Source organism: Podarcis pityusensis (genome assembly GCF_964106645.2).
Source record: "Podarcis pityusensis genome assembly, chromosome: 8".
NCBI lineage: Eukaryota > Metazoa > Chordata > Lepidosauria > Squamata > Lacertidae > Podarcis > Podarcis pityusensis.
The window spans coordinates 895,835-916,205 of NC_138033.1; the positions used below are offsets into that span (position 1 = coordinate 895,835).

At 47.7% G+C, this 20,371-nt stretch overlaps 1 protein-coding gene and 2 long non-coding RNA genes across 3 annotated transcripts in view; 2 read left to right on the top strand and 1 right to left on the bottom strand.

Annotated features, from left to right (window-relative positions):
• Positions 1-40: 40 nt before the first annotated feature.
• On the top strand, positions 41-2,625 carry LOC308484595. Its single transcript, XR_013990024.1, has 2 exons — positions 41-462; positions 671-2,625. It is a non-coding gene; the product is annotated as an uncharacterized lncRNA (long non-coding RNA).
• A 2,374-nt stretch (positions 2,626-4,999) lies between these two features.
• Positions 5,000-12,352, top strand: LOC308484629. The gene is made up of 2 exons (XR_013990057.1): positions 5,000-6,662; positions 10,438-12,352. It is a non-coding gene; the product is annotated as an uncharacterized lncRNA (long non-coding RNA).
• An 811-nt stretch (positions 12,353-13,163) lies between these two features.
• Positions 13,164-20,371, bottom strand: part of LOC308484151 (uncharacterized protein) — a 28,776-nt gene continuing 21,568 nt past the window's right edge. Inside the window, exon 9 of the mRNA XM_081018802.1 lies at positions 13,164-13,397. The gene's annotated coding sequence lies outside the window, so the exon portion shown is untranslated. The remainder of the gene's footprint in view (positions 13,398-20,371) is intronic.

The following is a 20,371-nucleotide window of genomic DNA, read 5'->3' on the forward strand; positions in this document are numbered from 1 at the left end:
ACTAACTAATGAAGGAGCGTCTCCACCTCCATCATTTGTTCTGGCTGCTTTCCTTGACATGGATGCAAGCAGTCATGTTTTTCCTTTGTTCTGACCAACGTTGAATAAAGCTGTAAATATGCTCTCCTGGGTGAATCTTCCGTTGTGGAAACTCTGCGAGAAGGGCGTGCATGAGTCTTGGAATGCGTCTGAGGGTCGTGTCGCTAATTGACTGGTGCTGTTCCAACGGGAGACCGGAGATCGTCTGGAGACGACGTGGAGGCCTGATGCCTCTGTCTCCCTGGCAGGATCCCAACAGAAACAGCCAATCAGACGGGACTCATTGTGTAAATAATGTATATAAAAGCCTGAGGTTTGGGGGGCAATTAAATCACTGTTTTACAAACTGCAATAAAGAGCATGAAATCACTACAGGACTCTGAATATATTTCACTGGCGATGAAGGTGGGATCCTGCTGAGCTGTCTGCCGTGCACCGCATACAGCCGCCACAGGCAGCACAGCATCGCACTGCGCATCCAGGCTACAGCTCCAGGACCCAAGGACCCAGAATGGTGACAGACAACCGCTTCATACCGTTCAGCCCAGCCTCAGGAGACTGGGAAAGATATGCCACCCGCTTCCAGTTCCTCCTGGAGGCAAAGGACGTCATGAGACACAGCCAAGAAGAGGGCAACCTTCTTCAGCATCTGTGGAGAAGAAACGTTCAAGATCGCCTGAGCCCTCCTCGCTCCCACAAATATTGCGACACGATAATAGAACGGCTGAAGGGGCACTTCTCGCAACAACCCTCGGTGGTAGCGTGTCGAAATGCCTTCTAGGCAAAGCGGCAGGTCTCCGGAGAAACCATAGCTGGGTATGTGACCTCCCTCTGCCAGGCTGCCCGGCTCTGCAACGTCACAGAGCTGGAGAACATGCTCCGCGACTGCCTCGTGGGCGGCCTGAGGGACGAGAAGCTGCAGTGGCGCCTCTACGCCAAGAAGGACCTGACGCTCCAGGCTGCCCTAGAGGAGGCTTTAGCAACTGAAGCTGCCGAGAGGTCAGCGCAAGGATTCCAGTCAAACATGTCATCCCAACCAAGGATCCACCATGAGGACCTCACCGACGACTCAGAATCCGACCGGGAGGACGTACACTGAGTGCAGCAGCGCACATAAGCTGCATGCCCACCACGACAGCCTTGTCCGGAAGGCGGGAACTGTGCAAGTTGCGGGGAGAGCCACGAGCAGAGGACTTGCCATTTCCCAATGCAGAATGCCGACAATGCAGAAAAGTGGGACACATCGCCCGGGTGTGCCGTGACTGCCCTGCCCGACGCCTCGAACCAGACGGGCGACCCAAGAGTCCCAGGCCCCGTGGTCTGACACACCAAGGCAACTCAACGGAGATCACAGACTGTCAGGTATACCAGTTGCCTCATTCTAATGCGGAAATAATTTACATTCAGGCACAGATAGGGGCAGCCCCATTCCGCCTGGAGCTTGATACAGGCTCAACCCTGTCCATAATTTTGGCATGGACATTAAGGAAATTGTGTCCCAGTGGCAGCTCCAAGTTAGGCCAGCCCCATTCACCCTCCGGGAGACTTCCACAAACGCAAGGTCCCCACGATGGGGGTGGGAACCTTCAATGTAGAATATTGAGGGCAGAAGTGGCAGTTGGACTTGATCGTTGTCAAGGGGTGCTACGTTAGCTTACTGGGGTTGGTGTGGTTTGGGCCACTGGGGTTAGCCATCAGCGGGGTGAACCACACCAGCTCCCACGTGGACGGGGCCGCCATGTGCAAGGAGTTTCCAGAGGTTTTCCATGAGGCATTGGGATGATATACTGCCCCCCCCCCGTTGGCCTACAACTAGACCCCGCCATACGACCCATCAGGTTCAAGGCCCACCAGGTCCCGTTCACCTTTAAACCCCGCATTGGCGAGGAATTAGACCGGCTTGTGGAGCAAGGAGTGTTCTAGCCCGTGCCTAATGCCCCCGAGAAACCCCAATCATCACACCCGTCAAGCCCAGTGGCTCAGTCCACATCTGCGTAGACTACAAATGTACCATAAACAAGGCCCTTACGGCTCATGCATACCCGGTGCCAATGGTCAGCCATGTCCTCGCCACCCTGGTGGGTTCTAAGAGTCCACCTGATCGGGGACAAAGTGAGGACTATTTGCGACGCCCCTGCACCTAAGGGTAAGGCAGAACTCCAAGCCTTCTTGGGACTATTGAACTTCCGGATGATTCCTGGGGGGAAACTGCAAGGAGGGCTGGGCAGAGGAATCCCAAGGGGATAGCAGAAGGGTGAGGCCCATAGAGCAGGAGGAGCGGGTAAGGGAGGCAGAACTAGGAAGTCCAGAAGTGACCGAGGCCGAGCAGCCACAGGAACCAAAACCACAACCGAGTGGACCAGCGGCATCCAACCCAACGGCCCTGTCACAGCCAGCAGCCCTGGAACAAGAGCCAGAACCAGGAACCCCTACTGAGAGACACCCAAGACCACAAGGCATACATAGGTGACCGGCATACTTCAACGACTACGAATGCTAACCTTCTGGGCGCAACGGGAACAGCCTGAGGTTTGGGGAGCAATTAAATCACTGTTTTGCAAGCTGCAATAAAGAGCATGAAATCACTACAGGACTCCTGAGTAGATGCATCTTTGGTTGGGATTGTCCACCAAGGAGATTGGAGATGGTTGCCAGTCACAACGTAGTTTAAGACACGGGGGGGGGGGAGAGCTCCTTGTGAAAGGGGGGGCAGTTTGGGGAGACATTCCAGCCGTGGCATTGGCAGCCAGATGAGGAATCCTGGAAGAGGACACTCCAGGCTCATCTAGTCCGACCCCTGCAATTCAGGAACCCCGGTTCTTAGTCCCGCCAGCTCCCTTGAACTGGGCAACTCAGATGCCTGGAGCAGCGCCCCGGTGGAGAGCAGCCTTGGGTCGCCTCTGGAGCTGGCTGGACCTTTTGGACGGCTGTTTCTATCCCCCCTGCCTTCTGCTGGCAGGCCCGGAATGGTGGGAGGAACCGCCAAGGAAGGAGGGTTGAAGGCTCAAATAGGCTTCTAAGCAGTTCACACCCCATACCAAACAGTGGCCAGGATTCACCCCATCAGTCCCACAATGGGGCTTTCCCCCTCTCATTCCCCTGCGCACCTTGGAGATGTCTATAGGGCTTCAGGAGGGTCCTTCCTGTCGCGAAATCTTTGCGGCGCTTTAGCAGAAATGCTAAAGTTCCAGGTTCTTCAGTGCAGTATATTTATTGTGAGCTCTATATATACAAATATCTACAGGCTATAATACAGGAGCAGTTCATACAGTCAAACGGAGTACCTGGCTGCACCTTAAGGCAAAGAGGAAGACTCTCTCTCTCTGACCACACTCCTCTGCACCACCACCTTTACTGCTGGACAGGTTTCCCTTTTAAACCAAGGACAGCCAATCAACTGACAGCACATTCTTCTGACCCACATCATTCTGACCCTGCACTTGCATAGAAAGTATTGCAGGCCGATTGCATCAGCCAGTTGCATCAGCTAGCAGACTCAAGCCTGCAGACTTACTATCTCACACAGCATTCTGGGATCCCAACACTCCTCACCCGGCAAGAACAGCACAGAGGGACAGAAGAAGGGATCCTTCCATGTGGCAAACGGGAATGTTTGTGCACAGGATTAGAAGAATGATTTGAAGAACACCAGTTTCTTAATGCCTCTCATTAAAATACACAATGAATAATTCCATTAACACATCTAAATATGCATCCATAAAATGTGCAGAAAAAGAATCCAATTAATACTGAACACCAATGAAGAGGCAGAAAACAACAAAGTGTAACAGTTCACCTTTATGTTATCTAAGAGGACAACCTTTCTCTTTTAGGGTCCAGTGTGCTTTGAAGATGTAGCTGTCCATTTCACAGATGTGGACTGGGCATTGCTGGATCCTGACCAGAGAGCCCTCCATAAGGAAGTCATGGAGGAGAATTGGGGGATCTCGGACGCTCTCAGTAAGGCTTAATATTATGCCTACCCCCCTCCAAAATGGCCCCCTTTTGCTCTTGAAGGGCTGGTCTGTCTGCAGCCCCTACAGCCTCCCATCAGGGCCCCTTCACGGGGGCAGAAGCAGAGGAAGGGCCTCAGGAAAGCAGCCATGGCTCTGGCCAGATGCACAGGAGGAGGAGGAGGAGCGCTGACCGCTCTCCTTCCCCCTCAGACTCCATCCATCAGCAGCCCCCATCCCCTCATAGGGGCAAGGCCACCAGAGGTGCAAGGTGCTGAGCAGGGGGGAAGATCCTCCAGGGCAGATAAGACCCCCCCCCATATTTTTTCCAGAGTCCTCTAAACTGCCCAGGCCTTCTTAAACGTATCTTCAAAGTGATTCAGGAAGTTGAAGTGGCTTCTGTCAGATGTTCTATTTCTGTTCTTCTATCTGTCCTTGGCTGACTAAAGAGACGAGTGACATTGGAGATGGCACAGATCTCATGATTGGGCCAAACAAATCCGTCCCAGAAAATAAGCAGGCTTTTTGAATCTCAGGCAGTGAACCCTGGAGGAAGACCTCACATCTAACTCCCTTCAGTTCTTTCCCTGTCACAAGCATTAATTAGCACTGCTCCATAATTTGGGGCTCCATTGCTTCCTGAGGTCTAATCTGTTTGTCACTTAGTTGCAGGTGATGATGAATTGGAGAAGGAGAATGAGGGAGACCACGCAAAAGTCAAACAGTGGGGAAGTCATATTCAGAGCACAGAGAGAGCTTCAGTCAGAACTCCCATTCCACTTCAAATCAAAGAAATCCCATTGAGAAGAAACCCCGTCAGTGCTTGGAATGTGGAAAGAACTTCAGTCGAAAGGACAGTTTCACTTCCCATCACAGAATTCATACAGGGGAGAAACCTTATCAGTGCTAGGAATGTGGAAAGAGCTTCAGTGACAGCCACCAGCTTCCTGTCCATCAAAGAATTCATACGGGGCGAAACCCTATCCGGGATCAATGAGAAGGATTCATTGAGAAGGCCAAACTCACGATCCATCAAAGAATTCAGAGTGAGGGGAAACAATTTCAGAAACCTTATGAGTGCCATGAGTGTGGAGAGAACTTCAGTTGAAAGGACCATCTCACTTCCCATCACAGAATTCATCAGGGGAGAAACCCTATTAGTGCTTGAAATGTGGAAAGAGGTTCATTGAGAAGTCCAAACCCACGATCCATGAAAGAGTTCCCAGTGGGGGGAAATGATTTCAGTGCTTGGAATGTGGAAAGAGCTTCAGTCACAGGGCCTGTCTTGCTTCCCATCAAAGAATTCACATTGGAGGCAAACTGTAGTAGTGGCTGTATACAGATTTAATTTTAGGAGACTTTAAATAATATGAGGGTGAGGTTTGCAGCCGGGTTCTTTGCCACATCTTGTGCCCAGTAGGAATTCCTACTACATACCCAGAGCTACGACTTGCAAGTTCTTGGGCAAGGTGTTTAATACCTTCTTCACAGGTTTTTAGCTGGGGCAATTAGAATAAGATCCACCATTTGACTCTTGACTCAGAACCCTTAAAAGTATTTTATATAACTGACTTTTGATTTTTTCTTTGTTATATCGTTGTTTTTTTATTGCTATGGCCGGTGGCTGACCCAAATTATGATTTATTCCTTCAATGCCTCCTTCACGTCATGACTGGTCTAAGTCCTTTCAGGGAGTCCTTGGCATCAAAATGAAAGCCTATTTGGTGCCCGGAGAGCCTGGCGAGGAAAAGGCCCGCCAGGGAGATGTCCTTGCAGAGCCTCTCCCCCTCTGGGCCTTTCCTGCTCCTTCTGGGGTGTTTGGTTTTTAGCCAAGAGAAAGCTTGCTCTTCTTGTCTCCTCTCCCCCCCTCAGTGACTGTACAGCTCTGGTGCAGTCCTTTCCCAGATACAGAGAGTGATCTGGGGTGTCGTGGAATCCTAGAACTGGAGAATTCTGCAGGTCTGCCCAGAACTCATTGCACTGAGGGGCAGGGCAGGGACAAATGCAGAGGGGCACTGCCTGCCAATCCAATTCCCTGAAATTCATCACCCATCCTGAGACCCTCAGAAGAAGATTCAGGAGGGGCCTGGGCCCCTGACCAACCACATGGCTGGATGGTCATTTCCACCATTCCAGAGGCGAGACCCTCCATCCCAACCAGGGAGGGGTGTTGCTTTACTTGCCAACAAGCAGGACACACACGCCTGTTTGTTGGCATCAGGCTGCAAGAAGCTCAGGGGAAGTGGCAGGTTGGGGCACCTAGGAGAATATCCTACACCCGCCCTAACTGTGGTTTAGCGGACGGACTAAGAGCCCTGGAGTGGGGAGACCTGGGCCCATTTGACCCCATGGCTAGGAGCTTTGGAGGGAGGTGGGGAAGATGGGGAGTGAGAGGAGCTGGTTCTGGGTGGAAACATCCACTCTGAGGAAAAGATCACCAGCTAGAGAAAGGAGTCTCTGAGCTTAGTGGGAAGGACAGTGTGTGGTGTCCTGGGAGAGTAAATCAGGCCAGGAATGAACTGGGAGGCTGAGCCAGGAGAAGGAGGAACTGGAAAGAGACCGGCTGCTGAGTTCTCATCCCAGTCAGGAGGGGAGAGATCCTTCTAGAAAGAGAAGACTCCCAAACCAGAGATCCCTTGGGTCTTTGGCTTGGAGTACCTTGGGAGTAGGGTAACTGGCAGAAAGTGCCACCTTGTTAAGAACCAAAGTCTTAAGTGTGAAACAACTGATAAAACCTTGAAGGGAAATAACATTGTAAACTGAAATATCCTAAGTTTTATCCACTCATGTCATAAACTTCCTTGTTAAATAAAATCGTTAATGTTTATTTGAAGAAATCCTGCCTGAGACTCCCAGTTAGTATGTTTTACCTCACGCAAGTCCTCCACAAGATAATCCGACGTAGTTGGAGGGCGTTTGTGGAAATTGTGTTCTGTGAGGTGGGTGCACTCTATTTAAGAGAGAGAACGGGCCCAAGGCTGCCGGGGGGAAAAGAGCCCTTGCATCTTTGCATATTAATTGGGGGCAGAGGTAGGATATGAAGTTAAAACCCACACAGATCCTATTAAGTTTTGAGCCGACTGGCAGACTTAAACATTCATGAGGAAAACTGGATGCTGCACTTACGCCCACAGAAATATACTCAGATCTCAGAGAGGATGAAACCTCTGATTCCCTCACATTTAAGGAGAGAGTGAAAGTGCGCTTTGGACTGACTGCAGAACAAAGCCAAAAAGCCTTTCGTGAAATTAAAAGGAAACCAGGAGAGACTTAGGCCCAACTGGGTAGCCGAATTGACAAAGCTCTGGACAGATGGGAGGAAAGTTAGATGAGCTCAAACAGCTCATCAGTTTAGAGCAATGTTTTCAAGAGGTTCCTGCTCATTTAGGCTGAAAACAGCAACTGAAGTCTCTACCTTGGGAGATGAAATCAAAGGAGACTTAGGGGGAGCAGTAATACTCAGTCCCTTCCAGAAAAATTAATAATTGGAAACCCAGGGAGGAAGTGGGGTCTCAAAACGACAACCCTGAAGGGCAGGCCCAAGGGTGCCGGGGGGGAAAGAGCCGTGATACGAAGTAAAAACCCACACAGAAACGTACCCAGAGACGCAGAACAACCAGTTTAATAGAGGAGTGAAGTTCTTTGATTAAAAAGAGAAAAAATTCCTGTCAGAAAATGACCAGCAAGCGCCAAGCCAAAGAGACTCAGGATGACCCAGCTGCTGCGTCTGAGGAGAATCCTAATATATTGAATTAGAGATGATGAGGCTAAGATTGGAATTGTCTAAGGTTGAAGCAGAGAAAGAAAGAGAAGAGGCCAGAATAGCAGCTGCCCTTCATCTAGCAGAGATACAGGCAGAAAGAGAGAGAGAGAGAGAGAGAGAGAGAGAGAGAGAGAGAGAGAGAGAGAGAGAGAGATATGAGCCCAAGAAGAAAGAGACAGGGAGGCCAAGATGGCCCATGAAAAAGAGATGTTTCCTTTCAAAATGGAGGAGATTAAGGCGAGGGCAGAACTGCCACAAGCAATGTTGGGGGTGGAGATTTTGCCTCAGCAAATGTAAAGTATGTACAGTGGTGCCTCGGGTTACAGACGCTTCAGGTTACAGACTCCGCTAACCCAGAAATAGTACCTCGGGTTAAGAACTTTGCTTCAGGATGAGAACAGAAATCATGTTCCGGTGGCACATGAACAGTTTCAGGAGGCCCCAGAACAGTTTCAGGTTATGAACGGACCTCCAGAGCGAATTAAGTACTTAACCCGAGGTACCACTGTAAAAGCTGATGATGTGCAGGCCTAATGGTCAAAGCTTCAAAATGCCAGTTTGCTATGAGGCAAGTAAACTATTTCGGTCCCGTCCCAAGGGGTGGAAATATTTATCCTGATTGGAGCAAGGTAAAGGTCCTTCAAGAGGGGCCTAGACCCTCCACAGAAAGAGAAAGAAGAGCTTTTCTGGGGGGAGTGGGATATTGTCCTCCATTTATTCCTCCTTTTAGCCCCCATGCTGCTCCTTGACATGACTGGGTGAAGAAAGACCAGCCAGACAAGAGCATTTGGAGGGACCAGTGCCAGGCAGCGTTGGGACATTTAAAAACAGCCCTAGATCCGGGGTCAGCAAGCATTTCCAGCTGGGGGCCGGTCCACCGTCCCTCAGACCTTGTGGGGGCCGGACTATATTTGTTTTTTTGGGGGGGAATGAACAAATTCCTATGCCCCACAAATAACCCAGAGATGCATTTTAAGTAACAGGACACATTCTACTCATGTAAAAACACGCTGATTCCCGGGGGCCGGATTGAGAAAGCGATTGGGCCACATCCGGCCCCTGGTCCTTAGGTTGCCTCCCCTGGCCTAGATGGACCTTGGGGTCCCTTCCAACTTTAGGATTTTGCTCTTCATTTTGGAAGGCGACCAAGGAGCAAGAGCAACCTGCCGTCACAGAAGGAAGAGCACGGAGTCTTCATCTCCTTGGTTGCCCTTCTCTGGGAGGGTGGGCAGATTTTGAGGAGCAAAAACGAGGATGCGATGATGACTCTCACTTTCAATACTCCTACTATATGTAGGCTAGAGAAGCTGTGAGATGTTTTGCTGAGGGGGGGCAGGAGAAGAGAAGAGGAACGCAAGTCTTCCACCCCCAGTTATTTCTCCTCCAGAACGTCTGGCCAGAGACATTTTGACCAAAAAATCCACCTGGACAGAAATTTTACCCCTGAAAAAGAGGACGTGTCCTGGGAAAAGAGGACACATGACAACCCTTCTTCTCTGGCGTCCCTCGTAGCCGAGTAAGATTGTCTTCCCTAAACACAGTTTTAACCATGAGGCCCTCAGTGACCGTGGGGGCCAATTCTGGATCCAGGCGTCCTTCCTTGCCTGGTTGAAGGAGCTGTGAAGACACGCTGATTCCAGAGGATGAGGAGCATCAAACACACCGTTTCATCCACACGGGTCTGGCACCCGGTGTTGGCAACCCAAGTCTAAATCCAATTCCAACATTTATGAAATTGAGGTATTTTACGGGGGTTGGGCACCCACAAACTTATAACAATGTCACCAGAGGGGAATAAAAGGCTTCCTAGGAAAACCCCCTTGGCTGCTCCTGTGTTGCTTCAAAGGCGACTTCACTAACAGAGAAGAACATAGGATATTTATGGCTGAAATACAGACACAAAGCAAATGATGCTACTATACAGATGCCCCCCCCCCGAAATGGAATACATACTTTTGTATCCAATGTCTATGAAGCATGTCTCCCCACTCCACCTGCTCTTTCTGCCCCCCTCCCAGCCCCCTGGGACCCCCTCTTCAAAATGTTGCAACGATATAGCAACGCATGAAAACATCAAATCCGAAATGCAGAGGAGGAAAAGGGCATCTGTATTCCATTTTGTAATTTCTCTATGTCACTAGGTTCTCTTGGGGACCGTCCTTAAAAGTAGCATCTTTCCGCTCTTGGCTGCTGTTACAGATCTGACTGAGGCTTCCCTAGCTGTGACTGAATTCCACCCGAGAATACCTTTTGCATGTGGCAAATTTTCCTCATAAGGAAGCTGCTTCAGCCCTGAACAATTTGCTTGTCCTTTCAGTTAGCCAACTTTATGGTATAAATCCAAAGGTATTTGCATTGTATAAACTACAAGGTATAAACTTCTTATGGACAGCCAAAGGGCAACTGTTAGTAGCCATGTGTACTGTTACTGGAATTTTTATAATGGTTGTTTGGGGAAAGTTGTTTCCAGTGAAACAGGACGCTGCACCCCCAGACCACCCCACAAACCACCATTCAGTTTTGAATTGGAAATTTAAGAAAAAGAAGAGCACCTTTTACCACATGTGGTGGAATTATAAAAAGATAAAGACTTATGGGAAAGGATATATAATGAATTTTTTTAAAAAAAATTTAAAATAACGTTTGTCAAAAGACCACAAGCCTTTCTCTCAGGAATTTTAGGTGCAGACATACCAAAGGAATTGAGAAGACTACTCATGTAAGCAACTACAGCTGCAAGGATGCTGTTTGCCCAGCGATGGAAAGAGGAGGAGATGCCGGCAAAAGCAGACTGGCAGATGAAACTACTAGAATATGTAGAGATGGCGAGGCTGAAAGGGAAAATCAGAAACCAGGAGGATGAAAACTTCAGTGGGGAATGGGACAAATACAGACTGTACTTAAAAGAACACAGTAATCACTCGAGCTCTTTGGCAGGTCTCAGTAACTCCTGCAATGTTACAAAGACTTTGGACATTTTGGAGGACTATAGTGCGGATGAACTATAATATGCAGTTTCTTAGATACACAAAGGACCATGGAGGGGAGGAGGGGAGATTGGGAAGAATCTTGTTTGAGTTCAAAATTTAAATGTGTTAAATGTGAGATTTATTGTGTAAAATCAATAAAAATTATTTAAACAATTTATTTATTTATTTTTTTGCAAATATCCTCATAAAAACCCACCAACCTAGCAGTTTGAAAGCGAGTAGATAAATAGGTACCACTGTGACGGGAAGGTCAACAGTTCCATGCGCTCTGGCTTCCGTCATGGTGTCCCGTTGCACCAGAAGCGGTTTAGTCCTGCTGGCCACATGACCTGGAAAGCTGCGTTATGAGAATTATAAGGTCTAAGATATAAAATAAATGTTCATAAATGTACCAGGCAGACACATACATACACCTATAAACCACCACAGTATCAGTACGGGAAAAGTCCTGAAACCATTTTGTCTCTCCCCAACTGACTTCAAATGTTTCTCTGAAAGAACAAAGGAAATGAGAAAACCTCCCCCTTGTCTCTGTGCTCACAAATCCTGTCTTGAGGGGTATCTGTGTCTGAATAGAGTGAGCCTGTGACCTGGACACAGGAATTAAGTATTTACCATCACAAAAGAATCGCCAGACGGCCCAAGTGATGCAATCCGTGGTCATTTTTGAGGTACCCTAGCAGACAGGATTTTTGCTGTAGTCGGCCTCTTCTGTGATGTATGTATGATATATTGGGGGGGGGGGTCGTGGGCTCCAGGCTGGGCAATTTCAAATGCCTATATAAGGGCTTGCGCACCATTTTTGGGGTCCCTCCTGCGTGTGGCAGTGAGCACCCTGTTGCCACAGTTAATAAAGATGAGGCTTACTAGCTGCTTTGCTTCTCAATATTCTCTGGCTGGCCTCTGTTATTTTCTCTTACCGATAGGGAACCTACAAAAGGACTTTATGTGGGCTCTTGGGTACCCCATAAGGGGAAAGGAGCAGTTTTTTTCTTACAACAGCTGTCTGTGGACAAACGCCAGCTCACTTGGCCTGAAAGAGGGATGAGCGCTGCAACCCCATAGTCGCCTTTGACTGGACTTAAACGTCCAGGGGTCCTTTACCTTTTTACCTTACATAGTACTCACCTTCCCTTATGCAGCAAAACCTTCATATAAAATCAGCCCTATGTCAGATCGACACCATTCCAACTTCATTTTACTCAGGGAACAAATGGCTCCCCAAGGGGGAATTTGGGTAACAAGACAGCCATAATCCTGGAAACCTGAGATCTTGTACTCAGCAGCCTCTTGAACAAGAGATAATCACCTGCCAGACAGGTAGTCGTCCCATGGACAATAGCAGACCATCCAGGAATGGAGTAGGTCCTGGTCAGGACAAAGAAGTGTGATTACCTGGCAGGGAAACCCAGGAACTTGTAGATATTTCCTTTGCATCACTTGATGGGTGCGAGGTGGAGGGCAAGGGAGGGATGAACTGGTTTCTGCCAAGAAAACACCTCCCTGTTTGTGACATATGCATGATGTATCTAAGATGTATGAATGATGCTTCACCCAAGGTGTTTATAGGAAAAGGGAAAAGGGATTAAAGAACAAGCATCCCTTTGTTTGGGGCTTCTTCCTGCTTCTTCCATGCAGTGGGTGGAAGTCCTGTTGCAACATATTTTAAATAAAGATCAGGCCTACAGGCTGCTGTTTTGCTCCTGTATTCCTGGCTGGTGTCTTTGCTTGACAATCCGTGAGGGGACGCTCATCAGAGTTGCAATGACACCAAACTGGGAGGGGTAGCTAATGTTACAGAAGAAAGAATCAGGATTCAACATGAGCTTAACAGATTGGAGACCTGGGCACAAGCTAACAAAAGGAATTTCAACAGGGACATACGTAAAGTTCTGCACTTGGGCAGGAAGCGGCAGATGCCCAAATATAAGATGGGCACCTCAAAGGACATCTAGTCCAACCCCCTGCAGTGCAGGAATCTCAACTCAATGAGAGCTGGCCACCTGACTTCCGCTTAAAAACCTCCTAGGAAGAAGAGGCCACCACCTTCTGGTGGAGTCTCTTCCACTGTTGAACTGTTCTTACTGTCAAAGAGATCTTTCTGAATTTTAATCAGAATCTCCATTCCTGTTATCTTGAAGCTGTTGGTTCGGATCCCACCCTCCAGAGCAGGAGAAAACAAGGAGCCCCACCAATTTGCAGCTTGGAGGCGCTGGAAGAGGAAGCTCTGTGAACCTCTCTACTCATGATGTGAACCACCCTGGCATCCTCAGATCAAGGGCACTGCCCAAATTTAATAGCTATAGAAATAATAAATAAAGTATCTGAATTGCTTGTGTGGTAAAAAATTACTTCTACGCCAGGAGTTTGTTACCCAGGTGAAGGAACACCTGAAATATAAACACAGGACCAAGGGAATGAGACCAAACTCAGAGTCCTGCAGGGACCCAGTTTATTCAAACTATTGCAATAGGACAGCCTTGCTATCCAGTTGTTCAGCAGAAGGGCTGGTTTGAAAAGGCTGCCAGGAGGCATATTAGAAGAAACCTTATATACACAGCACACAAAGACTCATAAAATGCCACAACACTCTTCCACTTGCATCAAGAAACATCACAGGTCATGGGATGCGTGGCTCAATGTGGATATCGACTCCTCTGAAATTACCTTGGGGTGTCCCAGAGTGCCCAGGTCATTTGGGTCTCATATGTTGCCCCTTCATAGATCACTGCCTTGCCGTGGCGAAGGGGCTTGAATAACTCAGAGAAGCTAAGAGCTATGCCGTGCAGGGCGACCCAAGGTGGGCAGGTCACAGTGGAGAGTTTTGGCCAAACGTGATCCACCTGAAGGAGGAACCGGCAAGCCACTCTAGTATCCCTGCCAAGAAAACTCCATGGACAAAGACAACAGGCATATAAAAGTTATGACGCTGGAAGATGAGCCCCTCAGGTCGGAAGGCATCCAACATGCTACTGAGGAAGAGCGGAGGACAAGTACAAGTAGATTCAGAGCTGATGAAGCGGCTGGGCCAAAGCCGAAAGGACGTTCAGTTGTGGATATGCCTGGAAGCGAAAGGAAAGTCCAGTGCTGTAAAGAAAAATATTGCATAGGAACCTGGAATGTAAGAACCAAGAACCTTGGTAAGCTGGATGTGGTCAAAAATGAGATGGCAAGAATAAATATTGACATCCTGGGCATCAGGGAACTAAAATGGACGGGAATGGGCAAATTCAGTTCATATCTACTACTGTGGGCAAGAATCCCGTAAAAGAAATGGAGTGGCCCTCATAGTCAACAAAAGAGTGGCGAAGGCTGTACTGGGATGCAATCTCAAAAATGATAGAATGATCTCGATACGAATCCAAGGCAGAGCTTTTAACATCACAGTAATCCAAGTTTATGTTGGGATACTGCCAGGGAGACAAAGTCCATCATGGCCCCACAAGTCGTCTCCAGACGTCCATTGATCTCCCGTAGACACGCAGTATCAGCAATTAGCGACACGAGCTCCAGAAATAGCCTGCCACATTCCAGAACTGGTGTACGCTCTATCAGCAGATAATGCACAGCGAAAGATGCACGCAGGAGAGTATTATTTACAGGTTTATTCAGCGTTGGTCAGAACAAAGAAAAACATGACTGCCAGCTTCAGTGTCTCTGACACACAGAGAGAAATGATAGCAATAGAAAACATAAACTTCCTGTGAACAGGAAATACGCAGAATCTGTGACTCACAAAGCCTGCTCCCTTTTAAGGTGGAACGGAAATATCCTAACATCCTCCCCCTTTCCGTGTAACCTGTAGTACCTGTGGTTCAACCCAATTGCAACCTCTGTACATAAACCTTAAGTCGTTCTCTGTTAACAACCTTAGACAACAGATCAGCAGGAATTTCATTTCCTGCCATGTAGGACACCTGAATGAGTCCTTTCTGAATACACTCTCTTGCACAATGTAGCTTAATCTGCAAGTACTTGGTTCTTTGCTTGCAACTCTCTGAGTTCAGCAAAGCCAAACAAGATCTATTGTCTTGATACACTTGTATAGGACATTTCACAGAAACTTTGATGTCCTTAAACAGTTGCATCAACCATTCACAATCCATGAGTGAAAATGACAGAGCATTGAGTTCTGCTTCACAGGAACTTAGGCTCACTGTCGTCTGCTTCCTGCACAGCCAGTCAAACAGACAGTGGTTGTACATGTAGCATACTTCAGAAGTGCTTGTACCATCCATGGTGTCACTTCCAAAACTTGCATCTGCAAAGATTTCAAGACCTTCAGTCTTCTGACTGGTGAACCTCAGCCTGTAGTGCAAAGTCCCTTTCAAATAGCGGGCTATGCGCTTCAGAGCTTTCCAATCTTGAACAGTACGATTGTTAGCATGTCTGCTAAGCAGGTTAGTGCTTACAGCTATGTCAGGTCTTGAGCATCTAGCAATGAAATTCAACTTGCCTAGAATGCATCTGTACAGCGTAGTGTCAGAAAACGCTTCAGCAGTACTATCTACCTGGTAACCTGTCACCATCGGTGTGTCTGCTGGGTTTGCATCAACCAAATTCAACCTGGTTAATACATCAGCAATTTTCTGTGTTTGGTGTACCAGAAAATTACCTGCTTGGTCCCTCTCCACCTGCAGAGAAAGATAGTTGGATACCTCACCAAGATCCTTCATGTCAAAGTGCTCCTTCAGCTGAGCTAGGGTGCTTTGGTACAAAGCCTGATTCTTCCAAAACATCAGATCATCAACAAAACATAAACAATACAGTTTGTTTTGCCCCCCTCCTTGACAAACACACATGGATCAGCTTTGCCCTGGTGAAAATCTAGAGAAAGCAACGTCTCAGTGAGTTTTGTGTTCCAACATCTGGCACTCTGCTTGAGACCATATAAGGATTTCCGCAGTTTACAGACCATTCCCTTCTGTATCTGCATTCCATCAGGTGGAAGCATATACAGTTCCTCCCCCAAAATCCCGTACAAAAAAGCCGTATTAATGTCATGATGGGAAACATGCAGTTTCTCCTCTGCAGCAATCTTGAGCATCAGCCGAATGCTCTCATACTTGACGGTGGGAGAGTAGGTCTCGTGGTAATCCTGTCCTGGTACCTGTGAAAAACCTCTGGCAACCAATCTGGCTTTGTGTCTGACTACCTTGCCATTCTGGTCTGCCTTGGCCTTGAAGACCCATTTGCTGCCAACCAGTCTCATTCCTGGGACTACCGGTACCAACTCCCAAGTTTGGTTCCTATTCAAGGAATCAACTTCAGCCTTCATGGCATTAAGCCAAGGCTCAGCATCTTTAGAGGTTAACTCCTGAACCTCTTTGAAGCTTGAAGGTTCCCACACCTTCTCTGAGCTACTAAGAACAGCAGTTGCTGTCTTAGCAAACTCATCAGCAAATCTCTTTGGAGGTCTGCCTTTGGTCGCTCTTTCAGATCTGCGTACTAGACGCAAGTCTTCTGGACTCATCTCCTCCTTCTTAGGAGAAAAGTGACCAATGGTGAACAGTAGTTCTTCCAGTTCATTGTCAGACGCATCAGATGGTCTGACTGAGGCCTTTGCGCTCTTGTAGTCTGCTGTGTCATCACTGTCGCTGACATCAGCAGCAGCGCCACCCACTGAACTGGAATCCGAACTCTGATCATCATCATCAGCTTCCTCAGCTTCCTCAACATTATCTGCTTTCTTCACATCACCTTCATCCTCCTCTGGGTAACTCTGGAAAATTCCCACATTTCCCCCCCACTTAGGATTGTACTCAACACTCTTTGTGAACTTAATGGACTTAGAGTCAGTCATCCATACCCTGTATGCACCTTTTTCGTACTCCATGAACAAACCATGTGCCCCACGCTTCCCAAGCTTGTTGCTCTGTGGGGCGTGTACCCACATGTCAGAACCAAAGATTCTCATGTGCTTGACGCAAGGTTGCTTACCAAACATCTTCTCATAGGGAGTACAACCAATAGGTGATGACAGTCTCCTGTTAAAAGTGTAAACAAAAGTCGACAGAGCCTCCCCCCAATACTTATCAGGGAGATTGGCATCATGCAACAAGGTTTTTAGGCCTTGAAGCAACGTTTGATTTGCTCGCTCTGCAAGTCCATTCATCCATGGCGATCTAGGCGTTGACAAGTCATGCTGGATTCCCTTCTCAGTCAGGAAAGCTTCAAACTGCTGAGAAGTGAATTCCCCGCCCCGATCAGTAAAGAGACAGCCGATACGCTTACTGTGAACATTCTCCAACGAAGCACAGAATGCCTTGAACTTAGGAAACGCTTGTGATTTCTGCTCGAGCATAAACACATGAATGTACCTGGAAAAAGAATCAATTAGAACCATGAAGTACCTTGCTCCACCCAAAGAGGGCGCAAGTGGACCAACCAGGTCTGCGTGGACTAGCTGGTAGGGTTTGGAAGCCTGCCTGCTATACTCCTTGCCTTTTGGAGCAACCTTCACCTTGTTCTCTGCACAAGATACACATTTCATGTGAAACTTACAGGGTTTGATGTTCAAACCCTGAACCAATCCTGGCATCTTGGCCAGCGCCTGCCAAGACATGTGACAAAATCTTCTGTGTGCTTCATGAATGCATCCTGCATGAAGAATTTTGTTAGTTTGTGCAACACAACAAGAATCAACATTAGACACAGCAACAGCACCATTGTCATCATAAGTTATACAGAACAATCCATCTATAAACTTTGCATGCAAAATGTCCTCTTTGCCTTTCCTGATGACACAGACGCTCCTCTTGAAGGAAATCTCAAAGCCACGCCCAGTCAGCTGTGGGACACTGAGCAAATTGTCTGCAGCACCTGGAACATAAAGTACATCTTTGATGGTTGTGTGCAGACTTGCCAGTCTCACAGTCCCTTCTCCTGCGATTCGCAACGTCTTTCCGTCAGCCAGGTGGATCTCACCATCTTGAGGTTTGAAGGAGATAAAGAGATGCTGGTCTTTTGCCAAATGGCGGGTGCATCCAGAATCTACAATAAATCTGGCCTTGGCCTTTGGAGCAGCTTTTGCAGCAAGCAAAACCTTGTTTTCCACCGGCGTGGGCTTTTGCTGCTTGCCCCCCTGCTCCTGGCCATCAAACTTGCCTTTAGCCTTTGGTGAAGCTGTGCCAGCTAACAAAACCTTGTTTTCCACTGGCGTGGGCTTTTGCTGCTTGCCCCCCTGCTCCTGGCCATCAGACTTGCCTTTAGCCTTTGGTGAAACTGTGACAGCAAACAAAGCCTTGTTTTCCACTGGCGTGGGCTCTTCACACCCCCCCCCCCGCTTCGGGCCATCTGCAGGCATCGGTCACTGTTTACCTCTGGCCTTCCGGCCTCTGCAAAGGTGATGACCTTGGTTCTCACGAGAAACAGAGCTCTCAGCTGCCGACTCCTTGGCTCCCCCTGGAGGCTGGAATGCTGCCTGGGATGACATCACATTCAGCTCCCCTTGCAGCTTGCAACCGGTGCCCTCGGCATCCCTGCATTCACCCGCATTCTGGGAAACAGCCAGGACCTCTGATGCAGTCAAACTCTGGGCTGGGATGACTGGCAGATGGGCTATCTTCAAAGCATTCCACATCTTACGTGCAGTCGTGTTGCCAGCTAGCGTTTTAATTTCCTCCAGAAAGACGGACAAGACTATTATGTCTATGGCCTTTGAATCTTGGGCCCTCCATCTATCTGTCAGAGGAACTGGAGGGGCTTCACACACAGTATACCACACTACAAACTGTCGCAACAAACTTTCACACCATTTTGCCCAGGTCTCATAATTGTGCCGATTTAACTTTAGGCAGTCAGCAGCTTCAGAAGCTTGGAAAAACTCCATTCCAGCTCTTCACTTGAGCCGTGAGCCTTATTCACTTCAGAGGCTCCTTATCTCGGCTACTCATAAATCTTGAGTTCTGCTTGGCTCAACTTCCAGACCAAATAGTCTGCCGGAGTTCAAAGAGACTTTGCCATGGCAAGTTTTCCACATACCTCACAGCAGTCTGTCGCAGTCTTACTCTCCTGTAAGTGCCGTGAATCTGGGCCCGAAACCTGTTGTTGGGATACTGCCACGGAGACAAAGTCCATCATGGCCCCACAAGTCATCTCCGGACGTCCATCAATCTCCCGTAGACACACAGTATCAGCAATTAGCGACACGAGCTCCAGAAATAGCCTGCCACATTCCAGAACTGGTGCACGCTCTATCAGCAGATAATGCACAGCGAAAGATGCACGCAGAAGAGTATTATTTACAAGTTTATTCAGCGTTGGTCAGAACAAAGAAAAACATGACTGCCAGCTTCAGTGTCTCTGACACACAGAGAGAAACGAAAGCAATAGAAAACATAAACTTCCTGTGAACAGGAAATACGCAGACTCTGTGACTCACAAAGCCTGCTCCCTTTTAAGGTGGAACGGAAATATCCTAACAGTTTATGCACCAACCACTGGTGCTGAAGAAACCGAAATTGACCAATTCTATGAAGACTTACAATACCTTCTAGAAATGACACCAAAGAAGGATGTTCTTCTCATTATAGGGGATTGGAATGCTAAAGTAGGGAGTCAAGAGATAAAAGGAACAACTGGCAAGTTTGGCCTTGGAGTTCAAAACGAAGCAGGGCAAAGGCTAATAGAGTTCTGTCAAGAGAACAAGCTGGTCATCACAAACACTCTTTTCCAACAACAGAAGAGACGACTCTACACATGGACATCACCAGATGGGCAGCATCAAAATCAGATTGATTATATTCTCTGCAGCCAAAGGTGGAGAAGCTCTATACAGTCAGCAAAAACAAGACCTGGAGCTGACTGTGGCTCAGATCACCAGCTTCTTATAGCAAAATTCAAGCTTAAACTGAAGAAAGTAGGAAAAACCACTGGGCCGGTAAGATTCAATCTAAATCAAATCCCTTATGAATACACAGTGGAAGTGAGGAACAGGTTTAAGGATTTAGATTTGCTGGACAGAATGCCTGAAGAACTATGGATGGAGGCTCGTAACATTATACAGGAGGCAGCAACTAAAACCATCCCAATGAAAAGGAAATGCAAGAAAGCAAAGTGGCTGTCCAATGAGGCCTTACAAATAGCGGGGGAGAGTAGGCAAGCAGGGAGATAGTGAAAGATACAGGAAATTGAATGCAGATTTCAAAAAAATAGCAAGGAGAGACAAGAAGGCCTTCTTAAATGAGCAATGCAAAGAAATAGAGGAAAACAATAGAATGGGAAGAACCAGAGATCTGTTCAAGAAAATTGGAGATATGAAAGGAACATTTCATACAAGGATTACCATAACAAAGGACAAAAATGGAAAGGACCTAACAGAAGCAGAAGACATCAAGAAGAGGTGGCAAGAATACACAGAGGAATTATACCAGAAAGATATGGATGGCTTGTACACCCCAGGTAGTGTGGTTGCTGACCTTGAGCCAGACATCCTGGAGAATGAAGTCAAATGGGCCTTAGAAAGCACTGCTAATAACAAGGCCAGTGGAAGTGATGGTATTCCAGCTGAACTATTTAAAATTTTAAAAGATGATGCTGTTAAGGTGCTACACTCAATATGCCAGCAAGTTTGGAAAACTCAGCAGTGGCCAGAGGATTGGAGAAGATCAGTCTACATCCCAATC